Source organism: Schistocerca cancellata, chromosome 6 (genome assembly GCF_023864275.1).
Source record: "Schistocerca cancellata isolate TAMUIC-IGC-003103 chromosome 6, iqSchCanc2.1, whole genome shotgun sequence".
Classification (NCBI taxonomy): domain Eukaryota; kingdom Metazoa; phylum Arthropoda; class Insecta; order Orthoptera; family Acrididae; genus Schistocerca; species Schistocerca cancellata.
The window spans coordinates 494,956,496-494,979,528 of NC_064631.1; positions in this window are offsets into that span (position 1 = coordinate 494,956,496).

Genomic DNA, 23,033 nt, shown 5'->3' on the forward strand with positions numbered 1-23,033 from the left:
AGTAGTCCAAATGGAATGTTGTCTATTCCTGGGGCCTTGTTTCGACTCAGGTCTTTCAGTGCTCTGTCAAACTCTTCACGCAGTATAATATCTCCCATTTCATCTTCATCTACATCCTCTTCCATTTCCATAATATTGTCCTCAAGTACATCGCCCTTGTATAAACCCTCTATATACTCCTTCCACCTTTCTGCCTTCCCTTCTTTGCTTAGAACTGGGTTGCCATCTGAGCTCTTGATATTCATACAAGTGGTTCTCTTATCTCCAAAGGTCTCTTTAATTTTCCTGTAGGCAGTATCTATCTTACCCGTAGTGAGACAAGCCTCTACATCCTTACATTTGTCCTCTAGCCATCCCTGCTTAGCCATTTTGCACTTCCTGTCGATATCATTTTTGAGACGTTTGTATTCCTTTTTGCCTGCTTCATTTACTGCATTTTTATATTTTCTCCTTTCATCGATTAAATTCAATATTTCTTCTGTTACCCAAGGATTTCTATTAGTCCTCGTCTTTTTACCTACTTGATCCTCTGCTGCCTTCACTACTTCATCCCTCAGAGCTACCCATTCTTCTTCTACTGTATTTCTTTCCCCAATTCCTGTCAATTGTTCCCTTATGCTCTCCCTGAAACTCTCTACAACCTCTGGTTCTTTCAATTTATCCAGGTCCCATCTCCTTAAATTCCCACCTTTTTGCAATATCTTTAGTTTCAATCTGCAGTTCATAACCAATAGATTGTGGTTAGAATCCACATCTGCTCCTGGAAAAGTCTTACAATTTAAAATCTGGTTCCTAAATCTCTGTCTTACCATTATATAATCTATCTGATACCTTTTAGTATCTCCAGGATTCTTCCAGGTATACAACCTTCTTTTATGATTCTTGAACCAAGTGTTGGCTATGATTAAGTTATGCTCTGTGCAAAATTGTACCAGGTGGCTTCCTCTTTCATTCCTTCCCCCCAATCCATATTCACCTACTATGATAATCATTACCTTTAGAAATACCTGCGCGCAGGCATTCCACATCTAGACAGTACCTTCTCCTACTCTCCTTCTATGTAATTTACTTTAAGTATTGACTTAAAAGAAAATGAGCAAAAAGCATCTTGAATGTTAAAGTGGGCAGATTTGGACATGCAGTCATAAACTCAGGCTTTAGTGACGACACAGTAGGAAAGGTCAACTGAAGATGGAATACGGGGCGATTTTACTGAAATCCTCTACCAAACAGAATGTTTGACAATGAAAGCAAAGCACCGTGAGGAAACGAAATGTAATTTCACAAGTTCAGAATACTTGTAATGCACTTACAGTAATCAAAAAATCGAGTCAAAATTACGAAGAACGTGGTAGTACAGGCCCACTTGTCAGTATGACGTTGCACACCTCTTGCTTCGATGGATGCACTGATTCAATTCTAAAGCGTGTCATAGTACCGTTGTATCTACGGCGGGACGGGGTCGGTCGTCTATGTTTGTTATTGTTAACACTATCATTCAGTCCACCAACCTCGATAGTATTCTTGCCGAAGTCCCATCACTCTGTGGTAGCACATACGCGCTAGTCAGTGTAAAGCAGCGATGATGAAACCACCACTTAATACCTACTATACAGAGGCCGCGTAAGTCTTGTTGAAAGTCAGTTCCTGAAAGTTCATGTTTAAAAAATCGGGTGTTCGGGATCATCAGTCAACTTGCTGAAATGCGTTTAAAATTAGATTAACTCTGCTGTTCATTCAAATTTGAAACACATGAAATGGCTATGAAGTCAGTATTTAATATGGTAAAACGTCATTATTTAGATTTCACTGTCTGTATAACCAATATTCAATCGAAAAGCAGCCAGAATTGTAATAAATCCGACCCGGCTAATTTTCAAGTTCTACGAGTCACAGGCATGCAACTATTCGCGAGATAAACATTTGGTCGTTTCAGTGGTCTTATCCGTAAAAGGTGCTCGCCAAAATATTCCGCACAAGGCACGAAATATGCCACGTGGAGTTGTTACTACGACCAGAAAGTACACACGCTCATATCTCTCAAACCATTTAACTTAGAAACACCAAACTTTCATTAAAATGTTCGTAAGTCCAGTCGCTTCAGTCACGATATGCACTAACCCAAGTTAGCTCACTATTTCCTCGTCTTACATAGTATTTTTAACGAGCGATCTGTCATCGTGTTATCCATAGGACGGCTAGCAAGCGACTTTCCTCGAGGTACTCTCCTATATGCTCACTCCTCTCTTCGCATGGGAACAGCTTAATTCTGATTGGCTGTTGATTCAAACGACCAATAAGAACGTTGCTTCCAGATCATTCTCACGGCAAATCTTACCTTATCCAATCACTAATTTCATAGTAATCAATGTCAGAAAACTTCAATTTCTTGTATTTTGTTTAATCAAAATAAACAAAGTGCGAAATAGTCTTCAAATTGAAAAATATATTTATTCCGCACCTAACTTCTATTCTGGCTACTTTCATACAAAAGCAAACACACACCGACAAACGTCACCTGCCTGAATCGTGTATGCAACATAACTTTCCCACGGTTCGTCTGTACAAGGTTTTACGCAAAATGAAATATTAAATTTTAACATATGTACTACATACACTCTCTCAATCATTCTCACGCAGTCACACGGCAAAACATAATCAAACAGTAATGTTGACCGACTATTGTATTACGTAATGCACAGTGGCTAAACTATTATAAAGAAAATTCTAATTAATTGATTTTTATGCACTGATAACTTTGGAATGCTTTCAAATGATAATGAAATTCAATCTGTTATTGTTGCTAACTTGGTTAAAAAAAAAAAACCGCAGGTATTAGGAACTTTAGTTAATTCTCTTTATCTCCAAAATTATAATAAATAAAAATAAGATATTTTGACAACATCATCCCATTAGCAACAACATGCTATCAAATTTGAACACAATCGGATAATAACTAATATGGATTATTTACATTCTTAGAGGGTATGAATCCTGGATTGAATGTTACGCTATGCAATTCTTACGGCAAGCAGCGTCAGCGAAAAGAAAGAATAAATAAATAAAATAAAATAAAATAAAACGTTGCCGTCCTGCAGCCACCTTACTAGACGGCCGCATTCCTTACTGCAACGAATGTCACCTCGTAATAACTTGCTACGTTACAGTATCCTCTCTTGAGGCTAGCTCGCACAGAATTGCTGTAACTGGCCTTGACACACTTGATACTGCCATTGGGTAGGAGTTACCATCCAAGCTGGCGCCTCTCACTATACACTGAAGTGGCAAGGGAACTGGTATAGGCACGCGTATTCAAGTTCCCTATAGTCTGACACTGCCTCTCTTTGTCCGCCGCTCGTGGTCTCGCGGTAGCGTTCTCGCTTCCCGAGCACGAAGTCCCGGGTTCGATTCCCGGCGGGGTCAGGGATTTTCACCTGCCTCGAGATGACTGGGTGTTTGTGTTGTCCTCATCATTTCATCATCATCCAGGAAAGTGGCGAAATTGTACTGAGCAAAGATTGGGTAATTGTACGGGCGCTGATAACCACGCAGTTGAGCACCCCACAAACCAAACATCATCATCATCACTGCCTCTCTTTAGAAATGGGTACGTAAGTAAGAAATGTAAACAGGCAGAAAAGGCCTACGCAAGGCAACAAGTGTCAGGAGCAGTTGTTAGATCGGTCACTGCTGCTTTAATGGCCGGTCATCAAGATTTCTGTGAGTCTGAACGTGGTGTTATAGTGGAGCATGGGCGATGGGACACAGCGTCTCCGAGGTAGCGATGAAGTGGGGATATTCTCGTATGACCAGTTCACGAGTGTACCACGAAAATCAGGAATCCGGTAAAACATCAAATCTCCAACATCGATGTGGCCGGAAAAGATCCGGCAAGAACGGGACCAACGACGACCGAAGAGAATCGTTCAACACGACAAAAGTGCAACCCTTCCGCAAGTTGCTGCCGATTTCAATGCTGGAACATCAACAAGTGTCAGCGTGCGAAGTGTGCTGTGGAGTTAATGGTGGACTAGGCTACTGGACTCTGAGCGATGGCGTGTTATGACAAAGAACGTTGCGCGGTGTAGAGTGGCAGGGGTAGGGATTACAATGCGCTTGGTACAAGATACGGCGACCCTTCTTATGCTTATTGGATGTGATGAACTGGAACACTAACTATGTGTATGCCTGTCTTCTCCTTCCCATGCAGTCCGACACTGGGCCGCTGTTACATTCCAGTGCTTCGCATGTTTTGGAAGTCGACGTTTAGACCAGATACAAAAACGGTGAGCAACAGTGAGGTTCCTTTGAAATCTGTCAGCAGCTGACAGCAGGGACTTAAAAAATACAGGCAGCATCTCCGGCGTCTAGGCCTCTTCGCGATATTTATACACCCTACCAGGCCTCGTAACAAAACTGTACACGGAAAACACAAATTCACTCTGGTGACTGTTCTACAGAGAACTGCAACTTATTTGTTACAGTGAAGAAGTGCTTTAACAATTGTGTCTGCAGAGGAAACCTTCAGAATCATGGTTTGACAGTGTTGGAGGGGGTGTGGGTGAGAGGGCGAGAGGGTCCATTCCGCTCGGTTACTATGTGGTCTAGGATCATGGGACGAAACGTCTTTGGTTTAATCCAGATCAGCGGTCATTTATTTAGGTTACTTTATCTATGTTACAGTATAATCGATTATTTCCTATTGCAAAAGATTTTAATTGCCTGGAATTAATGCTCAGCTAATAGCACCATTTTTATGTGTGCCGTCCGGATTTTACGTGCAAAACAGGAGCCCTTACATAACTCCGGACTTGAGCGAGATTGATGGTTCAAATCCTGTCTATCGCTGTATTGGGCATTGGTCTAAGATAAGTTCTAACGGTTTGAAATAATCTTGTTTTGTTTGGTTTTTACGTGCAAAGACACTTTTTCTGGGAGGTCTTAGAAACACGCCATTTGTATTATTGGAACCTAAACGAATAGGTTCGAGCATTACCCGTTGGTAGATAAATGACTAAGGTAAAAATTAATTTCATTAATAGAATAATGTTGGTCCATTGTCGAAATACGATTCTATAAGTTGAGCTAAATGTAGTATGTTTAATTCGTTCTCACGTGAACTGAATATTCGCAAACGGCTTACAGTCAATAAAAAAAATAAGAAGTTATTTTTAAAATAAAACTGAAAACTCTATTTGTTAAGAAAACCTAGCTTCATTCGGATTGTACTTGCAGAAAACACGTTTTCAGTGAGACTTTTACGTGTGCGACTTCCATACTTTATACTTCTGTGATTCGTTATGTAATCAAAATCATAGTTCGGGGGCGCGGGGAGGGGAAGTGGGGGGTGGGGTGTCCTTGGCGCATGATTCCTATTTGGCCTAAGGACATAGTGTAAAAGGACTTTGGTTTGGTCCGGATCAGTGGCCAGTTACATAACTACTGAAACGTCTGCTTACTGTACCTATGTCTGTATCTATCGTCCTGTTGTTTTCTGAAAACGTAATGCGTTGCTACAATATATCCAATATGGTTCCAAAGAGAATTAGAAAACTTATACAGGAGAAGTCGCCGCCCATGTCAGCAAAAACCCATCAACTATTACGTGTATTGTGAGGGGTGTAATAACAAATAGACACAAATCTATTTGCTTCTAGACAGTTGGTCGCATATACAATAAGAAGTATGCCAGAGTTTGTGTGGATATATAACAGGAAGGATCCCAAAATGTGGATGCTTGCATGTGGAACGTCAATGATATGTTGGGCCATATTGCAATTCTTAACAAATACCATGTTGGATGACAGGAAGCCATGTATTACGCTAGACATGGCGTCGTGTATCATGTTACTTTACCGGACAGGATATATTATATTACAGAAGATGGGTAAATAACCGCGAGTATTTCAAGACGTTTTGATTCAGATTTCTTTGAAACTGCCGCATATGTCGAAAGGCTAATTCCCTCCTTTTACAGTCCTGACTGTGCCCAGATGATAATCGCTTGTCTTTGTGCTACGTTATGTCTGTATAGGAGCATTTTTCGTTCTCGTTATTCACATGCCCGATGATGGTCCGTACGTGCACGAGATTACATTGAAATCCAACTGTGTCTTCAGAATTTTTCAAATATTCCTGTCAGGCAGTGTACGTTGTAGAACTCTTTATTTCCATCGAACGTGAGCAGGTGGACAAACTTGCAAAAAAATCAATAAACTTCTAAAATCAGATACAATTATGAGAAATTACTGCAACATAAATGAAACGGGACTGAGGAATTGCAGTCGGTGGCATTAACAGAATCATTATACCCATCAAGCACCTTAGCGGTTGGTCCCCCTAAGGTTGCTGGAAGTGAAAAGCAAAAGCAGATAATTCTTGTGGAACTGCTGGGATAGATTTCAATTGGGCCATGTGCGTGGGACATTTAAAAATATACCCACATATTTGTAAATTGCATAACAGTATACTCGCCAGAACAGTATTAAGCTCCACAAAATAAAATGTGAAAGAGGTAGAAGAAACCGTGGAAGACTGGCAGAACATGTTCATAAAAGTAGAAATCAAGTGACAAGGGCATCGAAACACTAACAAGGAAGCAAATAAACACAAAAGTATTAAAAACTGATGAGAAGATCGGAAGTAAATGTATTTTGAAATCTTGAAGAGACTCAGGGAGCATAAGCAACATCACTATTAAGACGAACACTAATTTTAAAGAAGCAAATTGGCCTAACCAATCGAAGAAATATAATTTCCATCACTTACTGAAATTATTTGCCAATACTTAAATCATTCCACCATTTTATGTAATCATGTGACCTAGGATTTAAGTATTTATTAAGTTGTTCTGTATGTCTTCCAAAATTATCATCTTATTATAAGTGAACTGTTTCGTCTTTGTTTATTCTCAGTCAATAAGAATATTTCGACATCAGTCTTGGATCAGCTTAGGTAACAACGACGAAAGTAAAGCAAAATATTCTTATCTATCCTGCTGAAGAGTGCTTCGTAGTAGAGAAAGTTTCTATTGGTTATTTGGCGTTAAGTTTAATTAATATTGGTAATAAATGAAACACTCAGCTAGCACAGTTCTCCAGCAGAAGGTCTCGTTCTTACAACTCCATTTAATAGCTGTCACTTGATATTTGCAGCTACTTTGTAGTTATCATAAGAGGGTTGCCCAGAAACTAGGGCACCGCATTTTTTCGTCAACAATTCTTTATTGAATGTAATGAGAATTACACATACGAAAGAAAGGTATTTTATCTACACACGCTCTTTGTCCACGTAATCTCCATTCCATTCTATGGCCTTCCTTCAGCGCGAAACTAGGGCATGTACCAATCCTAGTCCTGGTGGTGAAGCCAGTGCTTCATAGTGTGAATCATCGTCCTCAAAATGTCTTCCACGAATGGCATCCTTTAATGGCTCAGTGGAAGTCCGAGGAGACTAGGTCAGGTCTGACAGCCGTAGATGGTCTCCCTGCCCGCTGCAATTCGTGGAGCTCGGTCGAAGCGCCTTCTGATGACCTCGCCCTCCGTGACCTGCTACTAACTGTACTTCTGTCAACAGCGTTTGTGAATAGTCCCCACAGTTTCTTTCTCTGAAGTGAGAAATTCAATGACGGCACGTTGCTTGTAATGTACATAACCTGCAGACGCCATTTTGAAACTGTCCTGCCGATCCGTACCAGATCGGGTTGACGGAGGAGATAGAGAAGATCCAAAGAAGAGCGGCGCGTTTCGTCACAGGGTTATTTGGTAACCGTGATAGCGTTACGGAGATGTTTAACAAACTCAAATGGCAGACTCTGCAAGAGAGGCGCTCTGCATCGCGGTGTAACTTGCTCGACAGGTTTCGAGAGGGTGCGTTTCTGGATGAGGTATCGAATATATTGCTTCCCCCTACTTATACCTCCCGTGGAGATCACGAATGTAAAATTAGAGAGATTAGAGCGCGCACAGAGGCTTTCAGACAGTCGTTCTTCCCGCGAACCATACGCGACTGGAACAGGAAAGGGAGGTAATGTCAGTGGCACGTAAAGTGCCCTCCGCCACACACCGTTGGATGGCTTGCGGAGTATAAATGTAGATGTAGTAGATGTAGATGTACGCTGTCGGAAGTCGTGATAATTAGAAGACTTCAGATAATAACTACGTACGTTTCGCACACGTAACATCGCTTTCGCCTGAGAAAAAAATGCGGGGCATTACTTTCTCTACAACCCTCGAGGTTTCCGCAGTTATCATAATTTATATCCAGCGTTATTACTGTTTTCATCTTTGCGGTATCACGTATTGATATGAATCTACCGGCATCAGAAATTTGATATTGGGATTACAAGTTCCTGTCAGACGGCGATAGAGTTCTTATGGGATCCGGTGGACTGAGTGGTGCAAGCCACGCCTCCAGCGGCTCTGTACTACGAGCGCAATCTGTCGTCGCAACATAGGACGGCCAACGTCAGCCTCATGGCCCACTCAGAATTGGAATCCCTTCGGTATATGACGCTACGCAGAATGCCGCCTAGTTGCGGCTCCGACGCCACCGTTCGTGCTTCAGGGAGCCTCATCCTTATTGTCACTGTGACAGCTGGGCTGTGCTTCTTGCTACAGTATTTCTAATGAGTATTCGCACAATTGTAGACATGTAAGTTAAGTAACTCTTCTGTTTACCATGTATAGTGGTTCGCTAAGCATTTCTAATACTGCCTAGCTTTCCTACGACAAAACTTGCCGCACCACTCTGCAGTCCACCTCTCCTTACCTTTGTGTAAGTAGCTGTGCGCAACAACCTCATACTGGCTCACTAGCAAGGGTATTCCGATTATTGTCGTCGAGTTATTTATTCACTTGAATTACAATTGCAGATTACGTGCCACGTAACATCACAGGACACAGCATGCAGACTACAAACTTCAGAAGACAAGGAGAAGCTCTCAGGGCCCCAGTATGCCTGCTTAAGCCGGAGGCGCAATCACTGAGCGCCGTTGTTTCAATTTCGAGATCTGAAAACACACACACGTGCACTCGTATCCGTCTGCTAGGATCTCCTCACAAAGCCCCTCATTAGTGGCGACGCAGAGATAGGCCGACGCTGGCAACACTGTGAAGGCAGCCATTACATTTGCATGTAATCTAGCCGGTGCACTGTGCGTCTGTCTGCAATTCCAGAGACGCTATCTTAACTCGGTGTACCACTGAAGATTTCGCTAGACTGAGTAGACCCTCGGTTTTAAATCCTGTAACAATAACACCTTTTTAACGTGTCATTTTAAATACGTTTAGTTCTTTAAGCGGAGCAGACCTTTCGAGGAACAGTCATTTAGAGTCCCGGATGTATTATCTAGACATCACGCGAGCTAGTGGTGAAGCACAAAGGATCCCAGTTCACACTATTCTCGCATTTATATGTGCGACGAAAATCACTTGTGAGAAAGTAACATATACATAAAGAAAAGTACATGTACAGAATTTGTATGGTATCCTTACAATAAATTCAGGCGACACCTACAGAGATTCGTTACTGAATTATACCCTGCAAGTAACCCACATTGCTTTCCTACGAAACCTTTCATCATTTCCAATGTGTTTTAAAGTTTTCTTTAACCAAAATTAATTCCGGCTAATGTGTTAGCTGCAACATATCAGCGGTGACTAGGTAAACAAATTACTTGGCGTGTAGTAATTCCATGGAAACATCTTGATCGCTAAAATCTATATTTATAACGCGCCTTCAATTCATCACCATCATCACGTAACTATGAAATAAATTCACACAAAATACAAATTAGAAAAGCTAATACGTCATAACGGCAAGGCCAATGTAACTTTAGGATCATAATTGAAACTCCAACGTAACATCAGGAATGGAACTACATACTGAATATAAACACCTATAATATGCTTAGGAAAGCTTATAAATGAGAGAAATACAACAAAAACACTCTCATGTGAAAATGCCGGTAGGCGTATTTCGAAAAGATGTCATATATAAATTATCATGGTTTGTAAATATGAAAATGAACAGAACATCATTGGATACAATCGATTTAGATAGAGAAAGTCATATATTTTTGGAATAAAAGCGTTTAAAACAAGAGCAATATATATTTCCAATCTGCTCGTGGGATCAAATTGACCCCAGTAGTACTAAGAGGGTTTAACTTATAGTAATACTTTTCAACTAATCATACAAAATGAAACATATCAAAATTTGACGACAGCTGCGCTTAGGCAACTGTGCATGCAATAGCTTCAATGGATAGGAAATAACAGTCAGTAGCAAAATACGGGTTTATTAAACCTAGAGAATAGCCTCGATAGTATTACGCAGAAGGTAATGTATGTAGAATTACATACCACCTGCACCCAAAGTGAGATTCGCTCATTCTGTTTAGTAGATGTGCTTGTCATCCACTTAATCACCACTTAAAATACCTGATTCAAAATTGGTAGCTCTACAGCTGTGTTTTAGTATTATAAAGGGTTCAAAATGGTTCAAATGGCCCTGACCGAGTGGTTCTAGGGGCTTCAGTCTGGAACCGCGGTGCTGCTACGGTCACAGGTTCGAATCTTGCCTTGGGCATGGATGTGTGTAATGTCCATAGGTTAGTTAGGTTTAAGTAGTTCTATGGGGCACTGATGACCTCAGATGTTAAGTCCCATAGTGCTCAGAGTCATTTGAACCATTTGTGTTGGGCCGGCACTCGAACCCGGATTCACCGCTCCACCTTAACGGTGGCCCTAATACCTTTTTTTCCCATCAGACTGATAACTTCAGCAGTCAACCGAAATGCGGTTTAAAAACATAGGGAATGGAGTGCATCTAAAATAGAGACTATACTTCTGGGTTGCTCGACGCTTACCGCTTTTCATTTCCTCTTGCCTAATTAAGTTTGATCCTAAGAAAATGAATCAAAAGTACTCTTATTTGTCACCCCCACTTGTACCGCACCGTAAGAAACTGAGCTATATCTCTACAAGCGTCGTTCCTAATTATTCCAGAAAATTCACTAAAGGCGTTACGACCCACGGCTGTATAAGTGTTTTAATTGTGTGATTATAATCAGTAAATATGTACAAATCCTATGAAGTATAATGCTGTAAGAAAATGTTATTCAAATGATAGACAAAATAACGGTTATGTACAAGCTGTGGCACTTCACCTACAAATGTCCTTTCTCAAGAAATGTTGCAATAACTATTTCGCTCTGTATAGGTAAATAAGAGTCCCTCTGCGATCAGAATGTAGCATAGCTTTACATTTCTCGGATATGACCGTACAACAGTAACCTTAAATGTCGGTCTCAATTAGTTAGAACTATCAGATAACAGATTGTTTGATCATAGAAGAAAGACGCCAGTATATCATAGTTAATGTTTGCCGGCCTTACGAAAATATATACATATATAATTTAAAGCCCCCCCCCCCCACCGTTTCTGTCTGTATGTTCGGGCTAATGTCGGAAATTACTGTAGGGATTTCGAACAGTTTTCGCTAATGGATTGACTGATTCATGAGGATGGTACATAGTACTGGTACAGGGTAGCCTTCGCCAAGCACCATAAGGTGGCCTGCGGTGTATGTGTGTAAGTGTAGATATGGAAGTACGTAACTTATTATCCTTACGCCTAAAACTTATTCCGGCCGATAGACACTTAGTGCTGAATGTGCAAGGCTCGGTGTGTCAATAATTACTGAAAGAGAGAAGATGCTGGTTTAAGGACTGACAAAGAAAAATTGAGGCATAAATTTGTTCCTAAGTATGTGAGTAATTGATTCGATATTATTAACAGCACTGTAACGGTAAGGATATTGATCCTATACGTGAAGGATCGATTCTACCGTTAGGCTTCGTTGCTTCAGAGCAGCGGAATCACTGACAGGTACAACGCATAGTTGTGTGAGGAAGAGATTGGGGTCTCCAGATCTTCTGCCGCGAAAGACTGGGTCAGTCGAGCCGGAGGACGCTTGCAAGACTTATCGCGAATGTTCGCACTTCCCGCGATTGCGTTGTGAAAGGGAAGTATTTTCTGGAAAGTATATAGAGAAACACACGAGAGTTATGACGCGAGTAGGATACATAAGTGTGCGGGAAAACTGAAAATTTTGAAGCTCAGGAATGATTTCGTATCAGAGGAGTTATTACCTATTTAACTGACGATCGCAAAGTATAAAATCAGAAATGGTAAACTCATACAAGCTCGTGGCAGATGAGTGACTCGAACTGTAGTGTAAGTGCCTCAGAAAAAGTAGATACATGATATTTGAATTTAAAAGGAAATATATGAAGTGTGTCTTACAGAAGTGTTCACATACCACTACCAATTCATTATTATTATTTAAATATTTTGGAACAGAATGAATTATAGAACAGTGTGGGAGAATAGATACGGAATGTGTCATAGTCTTACGGTGAGCACTTAAGTAATCTGTACTTGTACCTTTGGAGAAACTTCGATCTTCAAGAAGTGGATGCTTAAGAATGTCGGATGCCTTATTTCGCAATCAGCCAGATAATAGTGAGTAATAATCAACAATACAGTTATAATTAATACTGGGGCGCCTTACGTTTGTCGATCGTTCATATGAACGATCTGTTCAATCTCCAGAGGCCATCATAGGGAGAGTGAAAAGAGTTTAAGAATGGTAGTCAAACATTTGGATACGATGAAGCAATAGTTACAAGAAAGAAGCTGGAGCTGGACAACGGAACGAGACAAAGGATCGAGCAGATGCCACATCAGGACGAACAGCAACCTGCAGCACAGCACCCAGAACCTGAAGAAAATACGGAACATAAGTGTCGCGAGTTCCTGTAGGCCACTAACGAAATGAATTCCTTTAACCGTGCTAGGATATGATTGATTTTTCTTTTGACAAAAATGGATATTTGTAACGTACATGCAAGCAATATTTAACGTATATGTAACCAACATGTAAAGTAACTACAACCAGTATACCTATGTTCGATGAGTGTTAGAAGGATTGTTCATTATTGGCTCAATTACCTTGTGACCGTTTTTGGATCCTTTTAAAATAGGTAATTATGTACATTTTATTACATGAAAAATTTCAACCAGAAAACTTTAGAAAAATAACGAGAAGAACACGTAGAGTGTAATTGTTTTGTAAAGAAGGGAATGTTCACTGCACGGGAGGTTTTGTATTGTTTTGAAATTTGCACACTTGTAGAGATATGAGAGGAGAAGCAACGTCATAAACTATGTGTATGGGTGGGTTTAGTGTCTATATTACTAACGCTTCAACGTCAATTCATAGCAGCATGCAGCAGCAGCGGCTAAAGCTTATTATTACTAAGAATGAATTTAATAAAAAGGACTCTGTTTGGATCCTGGTAAGTGCTAAATAACTTGTGAGAAATGATTTCATAAATTAGGTCTACTTAAGACTTCAGAATCATCATGACAATGACATAGGTTTCAGTAATGGCGGTGTGCCAGATTAACTAATTATTTCAGTTTCGAAGTTGAATTAACATTTAATAAGCACAGCATTTATTTATTAATTAGATCTGGACTATAATTATTATTATTTGGAGGATAAGGAGGCTTCTTTAAATGATAAGCAAAACTTAGGGTTATTGCAAACTCGGTCTAATAATCACGAGACTAACTCTGCAATTGCTTTTGCGCTATGCTTGCGTATTTTACCTTGAGTTCCATCTTCAAGTGTAGTTAAACTATTCAAATCTCTCCTGGCTATATGAATGAAAACAGGCCTTGAGTTGGGTAAGATCTGCCATCACCGGCGTGAGGGCAGCGTGACACGTCTTCTGTCTCCGAGTTCTCGACCGACTCCACTACTTCCACTCTCGCAGACAGACCTCGTCTCACAACAATGCTTAGAATCGCGCTTCTATATTTCTCCCTCAGATTGTTATATCGATATCTGAGTGCTTACACAATGCAATGAATAGCGTTAAGTTGGCTAAATTGTTTTCAACGTAATGGAGAGTTCTGACATACTTCAAATATTTCAAGTATTGATAGAAATTCTCTAAAATTTGGGAAGCATAAGAATAAAATTATAGTAGCAAAGACGTTTGCGCCAGTTGTCAATAGATCGGCTCAAAAAGAGAGGCTTCTAATTGTCTTCCATTAGAAAAATGGAATGCAATCCACAACTGTGATATAACTTTCAAAATGGTGATGTGCAGTAATTAGTTGACGTTTTCTAACTGTATAAGAGCAGATCCAGATTAAGGCCGGTAAGTACCTATTATCAGTTCAACGTTTCGGACTTGGTATACATGCCGTATACGTCTACACCTGTTGTTCATACTCTTCTCGCACTTCTTTCATTAATGAACAGCGACAAGGGCATGTATAACAACTCCGACCCGCCTCGTTGATAATGGGTAGTTACTAGCCGAACACTGGATCTGCTTCATTAAATCCAGAAAGGAAACGACGAATGATTGCTGCTCTTTACCATTTCGAAGAAAGGAGTTTTCCCCTATGTGTGCGATTATCAGTCGACTGTAGAGGAACAGGAACAGCTTTTACTAGAAAAAAATTAAGTAGCGAAATGAGTATAATGGGAGGAATATCTGAGCAGTGATCAGATGCATAGAACATGAGAGCACGGGAAACTTAGCCAGACTACGAGCGATAGAAGAGGGAAACGTGAATACACCCAGAACAAATGGTTCAAATGGCTCTGAGCACTATGGGACTTAGCATCTGAGGTCATCAGTCCCCTACAACTTAGAACTACTTAAACCTAACCAACATAAGGACATCAAACACGTCTATGCCCGAGGCAGGATTCGAACCTGCAAACGTAGCGGTCGCGCGGTTCCAGACTGAAGCGCCTAGAACCACTCGGCCACACCGGCCGGCCACCTAGAACAAAAATGGCTCTGAGCACTGTGGGACTCAACATCTTTGGCTATCAGTCCCCTAGAACTTAGAACTACTTAAACCTAACTAACCTAAGAACATCATACATATCCATGCCCGAGGCAGGATTCGTACCTGCGACCGTGGCAGTCGCCACCCAGAACAGAAAGACGCCAAAAAGTAGTAGCGAAGAATGATAGTGGATATAATGGATGTGTTCGAAGAATGCAGAAGGAATAAACTAAAGCTGAATTATCAAAAATTGAGAATATTGAGAGAAAATTTGAGAAACAGCTTAAGAGGAAAGAAGGAAGATTTATATGTGTCTCGAACAATTAATGGATTTGTTGGGTGGAATGCAGAGGGGACAAACAAAAACTAAAGCATAAATAACAGAGACTATTGACAAAAATTTAAAGAATAAAGAGAAGGGAAAATGTTTAAGACACTGAAGGAAATGAGGGATGACAAAATAAATAAAGGAAGGGAAGAACAGGAGAAATTAAAGGATTAAGCAAAATAATAACTAGGGAAACTGGAAACAGCAGTTAAGGAAATAGAGAAGCATTAAAGAAAGCAGAATTAGATCATAACGAAGAAAGAAGATGCTTTAGCTCTACTAGGAAATATGAACGCGCAAAGGCAAAAAGTAACCAGTAAACACGAAAAGGAGATGGATCAGAAAGTACACATCCCGAACCAAGTGATAGGAGAAGTACAGAAAGCACTGAAAGCTATGGAACACCATGTTGAACAGGCAATTAATAGCAGCCTAAGCAGAGTATCAAAGTCAGCAATTGACCAAACTGTAATAGTGGCCAATAACTGGGCCCCACGTGAAATTTAAACATAGTTGAAAACAGAGGACGTTTGATTCTAAGGCCAAGCTGTATCCAGCTGTATTCATCATAGAATTCCACGGTTTATTGATAGACATACGGGGTGACACTACAAAAACTGCTGACCACGCCAGATTGAATACGGATCATAAGTCGGTGTACGGGGTTATAAAAAGAATGTTTCAAGTTTGCAGAATATGAGAAAATGTTCCTAAACAAATATTGGTCCAGAGCAACATCTGTGCCGATGTCAGTTCTTGTTCAGATGCAGTATCCTGGCGTATTCCTTTGTTTTGGTTAGCAGTTTCATGTAACAGCTGTGCAATAGGGTCGAGAAATAAAAGTCTGCGATGTATCGAGGCGTTTCACAGACGTTGTCACTTTTACCAATGATAGGCCTGGCCAACATGACCAGACGAGGACCTGCATTTCAAACCAGTCTGATGTTTCTTGACGTATAAATAAGATCTTGTACTTCAAAATTGCCTAAGGCTCTAATGTGTATCGTATAAAAATAAAATAGAAATTATTATAATCAAATGGCGGCAGCATCATTCAAAAGATTTACCATGACTGTGGCTGCAGCCAAAATATAAACTGTATATTATAATGTAGCTATCACCCTGTTCAAATACAGCGACGTCACTATGCAGCAAAGACTATCGTTATAAATTTGACTATATTAAAACATGAACTACCTGCAGTCGTCTGTTTACATTTAACTCCTGATAACAAGTGTCATTTCCAAAGAATATTGACAGAAAATTTGAGAAACAGCTAAAGAGGAAAGAAGGAAGATTTATATGTGTCCCGAACTGAGCACTGAAGGAGAGACTCGTGGGATAAAATACAATCATTTCTTGTCTATAGAGTATTTATATTTCTTACGGCGTATGGAGTAATGACATTGCGTTACTACTATCACTTTTTCCCATCACCGTCGTATTCTCAGGTTGTGGGAGGGCTATCGGCTGTCGATTAATCTCCTCCGTAAGAAACGTGATTTTCTCGTCGTTCATGTCCTGAACAACTAGTCGGTGGCAGTTATTTCCTGCTCCCATCTTCCTCGACATATCTTCATCTACAATTACGTTTGTTACGACACATGTTGTATTGATATTATGTTACTACTATCGTTTTATCCCCTCCCTGACTCATTCACAGATTGTCGGAGGGGAATCAACCATCGATAAATATTCGTAAGAGCATTGATGTTCATGTCCTGAACAATTTGTCGTAGGATGCAGTAACTTGCTCGACTCTTCATCGTAAATAAGTTCACTGAATTGCAACATTAAACATCTTCGTTTTACAAAACGAAACTCTTATAACACCTGCCTCTCCAGAATCTCCATAATGCTCTCACTCTTCCCAGTATTAAGGACACTGCATACCATGTTTTAGAGTCTTTCGAATCTTCCGTGTATTCATCGTTCTACCATTGTAAAATTATATTTTTCAAGGATTAATTGGGAGATTAACGAGTTTTAGCCTGTTTTTCCCACCCATTATTAAATGTTTCCACGGAGAACATAAAACACTGCAGAAGATGTAAGACGTGCTTAATAAATGGCGAGGAGCAGGATTCCTGCGGTTTGTGGTAAGGTTATCTACCAGGCAGCGAACGCCGAGGTGGTCCTTCGTGTCGGACAGAATGCTGTCTGACGTATATATAGTGGCGCAATATGGCGCACAGCAGGAATCTGCGGTCCACGTGGGTAGGGAGCAAGTTTAGAGAAGGCCGTCTACGTGTTGACATGCACCTAGTGTCTTCGGATTTCGAGAAGAAACACACATTTCCAGACTGACTGATGGCTGATGTATACCATGCAGCTTAAAATACCTTAACGTTAACACCCATTATCCCTCGTTAACTGAGCACTGAAGGAGAGACTCATGGGATAAAATACAATCATTTCTTGTCTATAGAGTATTAGAACTGATGTTGAGCAACAAGCACAATGTTATGCTGAGTAACAAGCACAAACTTTGAATATGGAATATCTAATAGCAAGCCATTATTTATCTTGTTTTTGTCACTTTTGGAAAAACGCAACTGTAATATGAAATTACAATGAAACCACAGCACTCAATTAGCAAATCAACATACACAATTTAAAATCTCGTGAACACTGATTCAGGTCACGCAAATTTAGTGTCTCCAGCTGCCCTAAAGTAACCATACGCAAACACGTTTCAAAATGAAAGAGTTGCCTCTAGTAATTCAGAACAGTTATCATGAATGATGAATCACTGCCGACTTAATAGCTGATAATTACTTATTCACAGTATTAGTACCTGTAATGGGTGCTTAAAAACTGTGGAAGTCAGGAGATCAGACACAGATGTGAACACGTGTCATAGCCCTACTAACTGAAAGGAATGTTACAAAATGTAGGAAAATGCTTCAACACTCCCTACCGTTTCCCTCGAAACATACTGAAACAATGACAAGAAAAATACGCTACAATGCATTTTTATGAAAACGTTTCTTCACCTCCCATGGAGAGTTTCTCTCTCCCCAACGCTTTATCATGAAGATAGTCCGTCATTATTCATCCAACAAAATTTCATCACAATGAAAAAATTCTCAACGTAGTCAACAGTGTGTTAGAGAATATTCATAGTTCCTCAAGGTGTTCTTATAGAAAAAAACTTTCTTGCTTTTCAAATAGTTAGTAGTAATATTAATTAATTCATGTATGAAACAGAAGACAAACTTTGAGGTTTGAGGTATTAGTTATTAAACATTGGAGAGGGTGAGACTCCTTTTTTTGTTTCTTTTTTTTTTCGTGTGGAAAGACAGATCTTGCAGAAGTAAGAAAACAATATTTTCATACACACTGTTTACCAGGTTGATTTTTTTTTTAGTAACCAATACCTCAAGGAATGTATGAGACAGGCTTAGGAGAAAATAGTCACGCATTATGACAACAGAAAAGGACCACACTAGAGTTTTAAAAATTTCATCGTGTAGAAATTATCACTATAAGAGCAGTACTCGATCCAAATATCATCTAAGCCATTCACTTAGAAGAACAGTTACATACACTCCTGGAAATGGAAAAAAGAACACATTAACACCGGTGTGTCAGACCCGCCATACTTGCTCCGGACACTGCGAGAGGGCTGTACAAGCAATGATCACACGCACGGCACAGCGGACACACCGGGAACCGCGGTGTTGGCCGTCGAATGGCGCTGGCTGCGCAGCATTTGTGCACCGCCGCCGTCAGTGTCAGCCAGTTTGCCGTGGCATACGGAGCTCCATCGCAGTCTTTAACACTGGTAGCATGCCGCGACAGCGTGGACGTGAACCGTATGTGCAGTTGACGGACTTTGAGCGAGGGCGTATAGTGGGCATGCGGGAGGCCGGGTGGACGTACCGCCGAATTGCTCAACACGTGGGGCGTGAGGTCTCCAGAGTACATCGATGTTGTCGCCAGTGGTCGGCGGAAGGTGCACGTGCCCGTCGACCTGGGACCGGACCGCAGCGACGCACGGATGCACGCCAAGACCGTAGGATCCTACGCAGTGCCGTAGGGGACCGCACCGCCACTTCCCAGCAAATTAGGGACACTGTTGCTCCTGGGGTATCGGCGAGGACCATTCGCAACCGTCTCCATGAAGCTGGGCTACGGTCCCGCACACCGTTAGGCCGTATTCCGCTCACGCCCCAACATTGTGCAGCCCGCCTCCAGTGGTGTCGCGACAGGCGTGAATGGAGGGACGAATGGAGACGTGTCGTCTTCAGCGATGAGATTCGCTTCTGCCTTGGTGCCAATGATGGTCGTATGCGTGTTTGGCGCCGTGCAGGTGAGCGCCACAATCAGGACTGCATACGACCGAGGCACACAGGGCCAACACCCGGCATCATGGTGTGGGGAGCGATCTCCTACACTGGCCGTACACCACTGGTGATCGTCGAGGGGACACTGAATAGTGCACGGTACATCCAAACCGTCATCGAACCCATCGTTCTACCATTCCTAGACCGGCAAGGGAACTTGCTGTTCCAACAGGACAATGCACGTCCGCATGTATCCCGTGCCACCCAACGTGCTCTAGAAGGTGTAAGTCAACTACCCTGGCCAGCAAGATCTCCGGATCTGTCCCCCATTGAGCATGTTTGGGACTGGATGAAGCGTCGTCTCACGCGGTCTGCACGTCCAGCACGAACGCTGGTCCAACTGAGGCGCCAGGTGGAAATGGCATGGCAAGCCGTTCCACAGGACTATATCCAGCATCTCTACGATCGTCTCCATGGGAGAATAGCAGCCTGCATTGCTGCGAAAGGTGGATATACACTGTACTAGTGCCGACATTGTGCATGCTCTGTTGGCTGTGTCTATGTGCCTGTGGTTCTGTCAGTGTGATCATGTGATGTATCTGACCCCAGGAATGTGTCAATAAAGTTTCCCCTTCCTGGGACAATGAATTCACGGTGTTCTTATTTCAATTTCCAGGAGTGTAGGCAAACAGAATGCAAGTATACACAGAAATTTCTGATCCTACCACAAAACCAAAAGTATAAAGGAAAGGAATGGAAAACTGCATTGAGCCTTTGATCAATTCACAAAATACTAAGACGGTAATGTCGGGAATGTGGTATGGCGTGGCATAATCCCATGCGGAGTTACTCAACAAATGTCAGATGACAGTGGGCGTTCACACTGTTGAAGTGGCGGAGAGCAGTGACGAGTGAAAGAGTAATGGCTTGTGACCGTGGGAAAGAGCGCAAACGGAAGTTTCTAAACAGGAGAGAAACGCATTCAATTACATAGTAGTGCACTATTAGGAATAGACAGTCAGTATTGCTGGGGGGGGGGCGGAGATTAATAGAATGATAAGGATTCTTAAGTGGTTCAGCCTAAAGCATGACCTAATTCTATTACAACAAGAGGGTTGTTACAGTGAGAATAAATCCTACACGTATCAAGCGAGCCCCTTGTGGATCTTCAATTAAAGATTTGGAGTAACCACTGCTTGTCAGTGATAAAAGGAAACGACTGCTGAACAAAGAAATAAGGGAATAGTACATGTGAAAAAAAAATTTCATAGCTTCATACCAGGGCGGTATCGAAAAGAGGCAAGCTGAATAATATAGTACAGAAGATAACAATTAAATTACAGACTCAGGTGGTCAACCTTTCACGTACTGTACACACTTTGTTTAGAAGTATCACTTCTTTACTACCAGAAATCAATTGTTGTGGCTGCCTAATAGGAACGTCTCTCATCACGTTCTACATACATATTGCACATGGAATGTACACTCCTGGAAATTGAAATAAGAACACCGTGAATTCATTGTCCCAGGAAGGGGAAACTTTATTGACACATTCCTGGGGTCAGATACATCACATGATCACACTGACAGAACCACAGGCACATAGACACAGGCAACAGAGCATGCACAATGTCGGCACTAGTACAGTGTATATAGACCTTTCGCAGCAATGCAGGCTGCTATTCTCCCATGGAGACGATCGTAGAGATGCTGGATGTAGTCCTGTGGAACTGCTTGCCATGCCATTTCCACCTGGCGCCTCAGTTGGACCAGCGTTCGTGCTGGACGTGCAGACCGCGTGAGACGACGCTTCATCCAGTCCCAAACATGCTCAATGGGGGACAGATCCGGAGATCTTGCTGGCCAGGGTAGTTGACTTACACCTTCTAGAGCATGTTGGGTGGCACGGGATACACGCGGACGTGCATTGTCCTGTTGGAACAGCAAGTTCCCTTGCCGGTCTAGGAATGGTAGAACGATGGGTTCGATGACGGTTTGGATGTACCGTGCACTATTCAGTGTCCCCTCGACGATCACCAGTGGTGTACGGCCAGTGTAGGAGATCGCTCCCCACACCATGATGCCGGGTGTTGGCCCTGTGTGCCTCGGTCGTATGCAGTCCTGATTGTGGCGCTCACCTGCACGGCGCCAAACACGCATACGACCATCATTGGCACCAAGGCAGAAGCGACTCTCATCGCTGAAGACGACACGTCTCCAGTCGTCCCTCCATTCACGCCTGTCGCGACACCACTGGAGGCGGGCTGCATGATGTTGGGGCATGAGCGGAAGACGGCCTAACGGTGTGCGGGACCGTAGCCCAGCTTCATGGAGACTGTTGCGAATGGTCCTCGCCGATACCCCAGGAGCAACAGTGTCCCTAATTTGCTGGGAAGTGGCGTGCGGTCCCCTACGGCACTGCGTAGGATCCTACGGTCTTGGCGTGCATCCGTGCGTCGCTGCGGTCCGGTCCCAGGTCGACGGGCACGTGCACCTTCCGCCGACCACTGGCGACAACATCGATGTACTGTGGAGACCTCACGCCCCACGTGTTGAGCAATTCGGCGGTACGTCCACCCGGCCTCCCGCATGCCCACTATACGCCCTCGCTCAAAGTCCGTCAACTGCACATACGGTTCACGTCCACGCTGTCGCGGCATGCTACCAGTGTTAAAGACTGCGATGGAGCTCCGTATGCCACGGCAAACTGGCTGACACTGACGGCGGCGATGCACAAATGCTGCGCAGCTAGCGCCATTCGACGGCCAACACCGCGGTTCCTGGTGTGTCCGCTGTGCCGTGCGTGTGATCATTGCTTGTACAGCCCTCTCGCAGTGTCCGGAGCAAGTATGGTGGGTCTGACACACCGGTGTCAAAGTGTTCTGTTTTCCATTTCCAGGAGTGTATTACTTATAATAAGCAGGAAGAGGTCTTAGTTCCAAGGAGTTCATCACACAAATGTAAGAGTCTATAGAGCGCTCTTCCTCACTTCAAGATAGGATACTAAAATTATTTTATGTGATGAAATGGCACTCTGCTGGGTCACTTCGTCATTTTAGCCAAGAAAGAGTGAAGGTATCTTTCAGCATATTTAAACTCTCCATAGAAAATAAGTAGAAGTGCAAGTGGCTAATACTTCGCTCAAAGACTCTTAACGTTTACAACTACTTAACACATAACGATATACGGGGGAAGAATGAGATAACTATATCGTACCTCTGCAAAACATGGGTGTCAATTAAATACAAAGACGAAAGTAAGTTAATAGAATACTGCACAAAGAAATACTTCCTTACAAAATTAAACCAGCAAGATGTAAGCAAAATTAACTATGAAATAACCAGTTTCAAATAATGCATACTGCTACTGTACAATAATCAGCTTCCTAAACATAAACTTCCTTGTGAAGTATGCAATAAATGTGGGTTCTGTTCAACTGGTTCCTCTTTCAGGAACTTTTATTAATGCCCACAGACAAGACAAATAGGGGAAGAGGAGTGGCTACGCGTATTTGCGTGACTGGCTTATCGGAAG